This window comes from Miscanthus floridulus, chromosome 1, assembly GCF_019320115.1.
Source record: "Miscanthus floridulus cultivar M001 chromosome 1, ASM1932011v1, whole genome shotgun sequence".
NCBI classification, from domain to species: domain Eukaryota; kingdom Viridiplantae; phylum Streptophyta; class Magnoliopsida; order Poales; family Poaceae; genus Miscanthus; species Miscanthus floridulus.
The window spans coordinates 106,631,566-106,637,821 of record NC_089580.1 but is presented as its reverse complement, the minus strand read 5'-3'; positions in this window follow the sequence as shown (position 1 = coordinate 106,637,821).

Genomic DNA, 6,256 nt, shown 5'->3' with positions numbered 1-6,256 from the left:
CTGCAATGTGACAGTGACCATGCCCTATGACCAGATGGTTCATACGCTAAAGCGACGGTGATGTTTGCCTCAACACAGGCGGGTCGTGCTCTAATGCAATGGAATAAGGTTCTGATCATGGATGGATCATAAGCCATGCGGCGGTGTTAGTGCATACCCACACATGCGGGTCGTGTTCCAATACGATGGAAGTAAGGACCTTATCACGGATGGATGATAAGCCAACACGGTGGTGTAGTGTACACCCTAGTTGGTCTCAAATACCGACGGTGATGGTTATGAGTATCACTGCCGCCAGCTTACTGTCGAGGCCAAAATTAGACTGCGATATGGGTTACGACGCGGCTATGAAAGGTGCGAGTGTAGTAGTGTGATCCAAGGCCATGGGAACTTCCCATTGATAAATCTAACACATTGAAAGAGCATCAGTCGCCTTGTCATCGAAGATGATCAATGGACCATCATCAATCTGTGCACCACTAGTACCAACCATGTTGAAACTGTATATTTGGATAACTTTGCGGCCATCATGGGATCGGAATCCAATGAGCTAGGGACACAAAGATGCAAACAAGGAATAGGATCATCCCCACCAATAGCAACAACCCTACAAAAACAAAAAGGACATGAAGAACATCAGATTGGATGCCTAGATATGCATTCGCACTAGAATTCTTTACAAGAACCAAGATCTAGCAAATAATTGACCAAGACGATGCCATCTGGTAGCCCATAGAGCATAATTCATTCAATCTAAACTCTAACAACTATGACTAGACTGGATGAAGGAGGGTTTGTGCTCCTCCTTACCATCAGGGAGGCCACCACATGGGGAGAAGGAGGGTACTAGTGGTGGTGCAAAGGAGCCTAGGGATTCGACAAGTCTTTGTCTCCTGATTCCTACCTAAAATACTATTCTTTTGAATTTAGAATATTATTCTTTCAAACCAAAATATTATTCCATTGAACTGAAATATTTTTTCTTAGACTGGGTTACTATTTTTCAACATGAAATATTATTCCCACTGAACTAAAATATTTTTCGCTTGTACTAGATTATTGTTGTCCAGAACTTAGAATGTTATTATTCTAGACTAGGAATGTTATTCGCCCGAGACAAGAATAGCATATATATTATGTTATTTTTGTTTTCTCATTTCAATTTTATTTATGTTCCAAAATTATGAGAAAAATATATATTTGTCTATAAAATTTTATTCAAATATACTGTAACAGAACCGACCAAATCATAAGAATGTAAGTACAAAAACAATCACCGAAGTGATCAAATCCCTGTACTTAAGCTCCCATAATCTCGGTAGTCCGGAAATCATGAAGGATTTCAACCAAATCTCGACATACAAACCAAGACCGTAGTGATTCAACACAACACATCATTCGTTACAACATTTCACAAGTAGCATTCGGATTACATCCATCAGAGTTCAAATAAAATATTACAAACCAAGTTCAAATTTGCGGAAGCAACATAGTTTAGTACATAACTTCATAGTTTCAAATACATTGCTAGATCTTAGTCATGTCCCACAAAAGCATCTTCAGGTATGAGAACTAGGAGAGACCGTGCCCAACGGTCTAGCCTTCATCCCTAGCCGGGAGAAGGCAATACTTGCAGCAACCAAAGTAGAACTGGTCATCTGCAACAGGTGGGAGATAAACCCTGAGTACGAGAAGGTACTCAGCTAGACTTACCCATCAAAACCAGAAATAAAAGACACCAAGGGTCATGCAAGGCTTATAAGGTGGGCTAGCTGGACACAGTTGCATAAAAGAGCTTATGAATATAGTAACCAATTTAAACTTCACATCAAGTTTATCATCATTTACCTGTCCACTAGATTTGCACTTGTACTAGAGCACTCACTTATTAGGAGCAAACAATATTAACCATAGCAGGTATAATAAGGCTGTCATCATCATATCATCTTTTCCAAACCATTATGTTATTTAGTGTATCTACTTTGGAGATAAGCCCGTCAAGTTCTCACTAACCGGGAGAGACGGCGACTCGAATCGAATTACAACTCAGCTGAGGGGGTATTCCTAACTCTCACCCTGGCATACTTTGCAAGGGTAGCCATGGGTCACCTTTGGGACAACTCAGGAACCAAATTCGCGGGTTTGATCAGTGCCAGCACTCTCAGGGATTACCCTTCTGCCAGGACGATCAGGACTTTTAAATCACCTACCCTTGGACTCACGCCTACGGCTCCCTTCTGAGGCGTACTTTATACTTATCGACTCCCGGCCTGAGGTGAGCTACTCGGCTTTGTGGTCGGTCTCCAGACCTAGCCAACTAAGAGAGAGGCATGCGTTCAACATGAATAGGAAAGGCTCCAAGATTCAGTCCTTAAGCGACACAGACGGAGTCACTGCAAACTGGCAAGCCTCCGCCCGGTCTTCAATTCAAATTAAGACAGGTTCTTTTCCACGATAGCAAATATAGCCAACCGTGCCATATGTATGTCCCTATATCTCGTAGGTGACAGGAAATCACCTGACTTCTACCGTGTTTAAGTAGGGCTAAGCACTACACGAGCCTGAGCTACATAGGATTCAGGGTATCAATATCTAGACAAGGATTGGATAACCAATGCAGCAAGTGTTTGCATCCAACACCTAAACTTAATGCAACAATATATATATGTAACAATAATACTTTAACTGCATTTTAGAAATTAGGAGGCTTAATATGCTCTGGGGCTTGCCTTTCACAAAGTTGCACGGACGGTGATCCGGGCACTCAACGGCGACCTCGTCTGGCACTTCTCCCGAGGGCTGCACCTCCTAAACCTCCGGTGTTGGCTGCTGCTGCTCACTCGGTTCCTCGAATTCCAGCAGTGTCACACCTTCTGGTACACCTATTGCATGCCGATGCACAAGATAAATATCATGGATGCATAAGGAATGACATGATGCTCATGATGAATGGATCGCAGTAAGTGTTTAACAAAAACATCACTGGACACTCGTTTACCGATTAAGAATAGCTCTATTCAAATCACTTTAAAGCATGTATCTAACTTAACTTGAAGAACAAGATCAACTTACCTAACTTGCATAACCTAAGATAAAGATGCTCATCTTCAGTTAAAGGCCTAACACCTAGGAACATTACCACAAGCTTAGGAATAGTAAAGGCATACTTAATTCAAAGTTAAGGTTTCACATGCAAACGAGTAGTTTCTTAATTCAATCCCAACAAGAGTTCTATAAATTCAAATGACTTGCAAGAGGACATTCTGGAAAGCTTATGAAATTCTCTACAAATAATTTGTAAACATCAAAGCATGATTCTTACGTTAACCAAATCGAATTAAGGTAAACATAGAATCTGTCCAGAAATGACAGGTTTACTAAATTAATTATTTAGTGATGATGCAAAAGCATAATTGGACCAAACCAAGTTTACCAACTTGTTGCACATACCAGAGGAACATTAGAAAGTATAGTGCCAACTTCTAAATAAATTATTTAATGCCCTTTTCTAATTTATTTAGTTAATTAGGTGATTAAAGCAATATATAGTAAAACTATTCAGAAAAATCTACAAAAATTACAGTAGCTATCTCATGCTTCACATAGACTACCATAAAAATTTCAAAGCCATTGGGCTAGCAAAACTTGTTGTATCCAAAATAACAGGTGGCATGTCTATTTCTAGCATAATTAGGAAATCCTAATGAAAAGTGTCAAGCAACAGATTTCACATTTTTCCTAGCATCATTCTAGCATAAGAATAGCACTCACCAAATTTTACCTTTACTAGATCTATAGAAAAATTATGAAAATTCACACAAGATCCATCCATGCAAACAAGAGAATTTCCTATCTCCTACATACAGTGTCTAAAATATATGAAAATTTAACTACAAGCTATTCATGATATGAGCAGTACACCATAAAAATTTCATGCCATTTGGAGCTACATAGAAAAAGATATAATTACCCCTTATTTCCTTCATGATTAAAAGAGATAATTAGCAACTCCATTTTTCATAACAGAACATGGCATAAATTATATTTTTAATATAAACTAGACATTATCATGAACTCAACAAAATTGGAACCACATCATTTGAATCTACCAACTAGGAGATACATATTTTTGAAAATGTACACAAATCTGTGAAAAAGAATAAACAAAACAAAAAATGAAAACCTAACCCTACTGCTGGGCCGGCCCGAAAGCACACGGCGGCCCACAACGCATGCGCCAGCAAATGCCAGCGTGGCCCAGAAGCGGCGTGGCCCACGCCGATTCCCGCCTAAGTACGACGACTGACGCGCGGGTCCCGTAAGACAGAGAGACAGGTAGGGGAGGAAGAAAGGACGGCGGCGTAGCTCATCGCCGGTGACAGGTCTGGCGAGGCCATCGGCACCAACAGGTTCGCCTCACCTATGCGCACCTAGAGGTGCCATCAATTTCAGCTATTACCGTAGCTAGAGGAAATGGCGACGGCCATGGTGGCGCACGGCCACGAGTTGGCCGGCTCCGGCGAGGCCCGACCCCATAGGGTGTGGCTAAGCTTGGTACGAGCTTCCAGAGTTCACTACCAAGCTAACCAAGCATAGAGGAGGGGATGGGAAGGCCGTGGTGGTAGTTGACCGCGTGGAGCGCCAACTCCGGTGAGGTCCCGCCATGGCGGCGGTGGAGGAAATGGCGAATACGCCCTTACCAAGCCCCCAAACGACATGGATGAGAGGTGGAAGAGGTGGAGAAGAGCACGGTGAAGCTACGAACGAGCTAGCCGACGCATTTTTGTGGTGGCGCACAAGCACGAGCTCGTCGAAGTCGTGGCGGCTGTTGCTGCGAAGCTACGGGCGAGCGGAGGAAGCCGAGGAAATGAAATCAGAACTGACGAGCTGGTTGGCAGGCGCGCGGGGTGTTGCTCAAGTCGTGGCCGGCCGTGCCAGGGCGTCCGCGACATGTGGCAGCACGAGCAGGAGACCAGCGACGAGTGTCACCCACGTGGTGCTCATTGTCTAATGGCTGTTAGGTACTGTAGCTCGCATTCAGATGACTTGAACCGCTTGACAGCGCAACTTCAACGTGTTAATACGGCTAAACCGTTGATCCATTGCAAAAAAACCGTGTACATGAAAATTGTAGGCCTACCTTCCATCTCCAACTTCTATTCAAGGATCATCGTCTAATTCTCCATGGATCAGAACTTACATCAAGCCAAAGTTGGCTTGATCCAACTAAAACTGGATTTATGACTTAGCAAATTTTCTAAGTGTGAATTCAGCATGGAAATATGACTTGTGGGCCTTGTTTGAACATGTTCTAGCCATTTTCATGAGATGGTCATATTGAGACTTTTGTTCCTTGATAAATTGGCTAGAACTTTGGTAAAGGGTGCACAGCCATGCAAGGTCTCTAGGTTGGTCTTTTGAATTAGTCAAACAGTGGCACTTTAAAGGTCATTCTAAGTCAAACCACCACTAGAGGGCAATTTAGTCATTTTGGTCCACATGAACAATGTCCCATCAATTACCCTAAGTGTATTTAAGGTGTATTAGACCATAATCAACCACTTTACACAAATGCTATACCAACTTCTAATGATCACATGTGATGAAGCAACAAAACAATCAATTTCACTCTAATGTTGCAATTCCATGTTTCACATGTTTCATGCCTTTGTTGCAATTTTAACTTGCCACATTCCTACCATGTTGCCATGTTTCAAGGTATGAGAAACTCATGTTGCATTCACATGTTGCACTACTACCATTCACAAGCAAATCAAGTATGAAACAAACAGAATTGCGAATGTTGCATATCTATGTTTCAGTGACAATGGCATGATGAGATAGATGATGCATATGTTTATGAAATGAAATGCACTTTTGTGGAAGCCAAACACCTAGGGTGTTACATATACAATGGGGTAACCTTGTTTTAAACAAAGTTTAATAATGTCGCATTCCATACCATACAATGGGCCCATACATACCATGAAGTTGTAGGCGTCAGCCCACTTGCTTGTGTAGTTGCATGAAAAAAGTCTATTTGACCTCCCTCAACTATTGTACAAGTTTGATTTACCTCCCTCAATACAAAAACTAGTTTTTGTAGACAACTCTAGCTATTGAAACTCAAGATGGCAACGGGAATTTTCTCATCGGGTTTCGCCTACCCATCCCCATCCCCGTCCCCACGGGGTCCAGATTTTCCCATCTTCGTCCCCGTGAAGACTCACGGGGGACATTTTCTCCCCATTTCCGT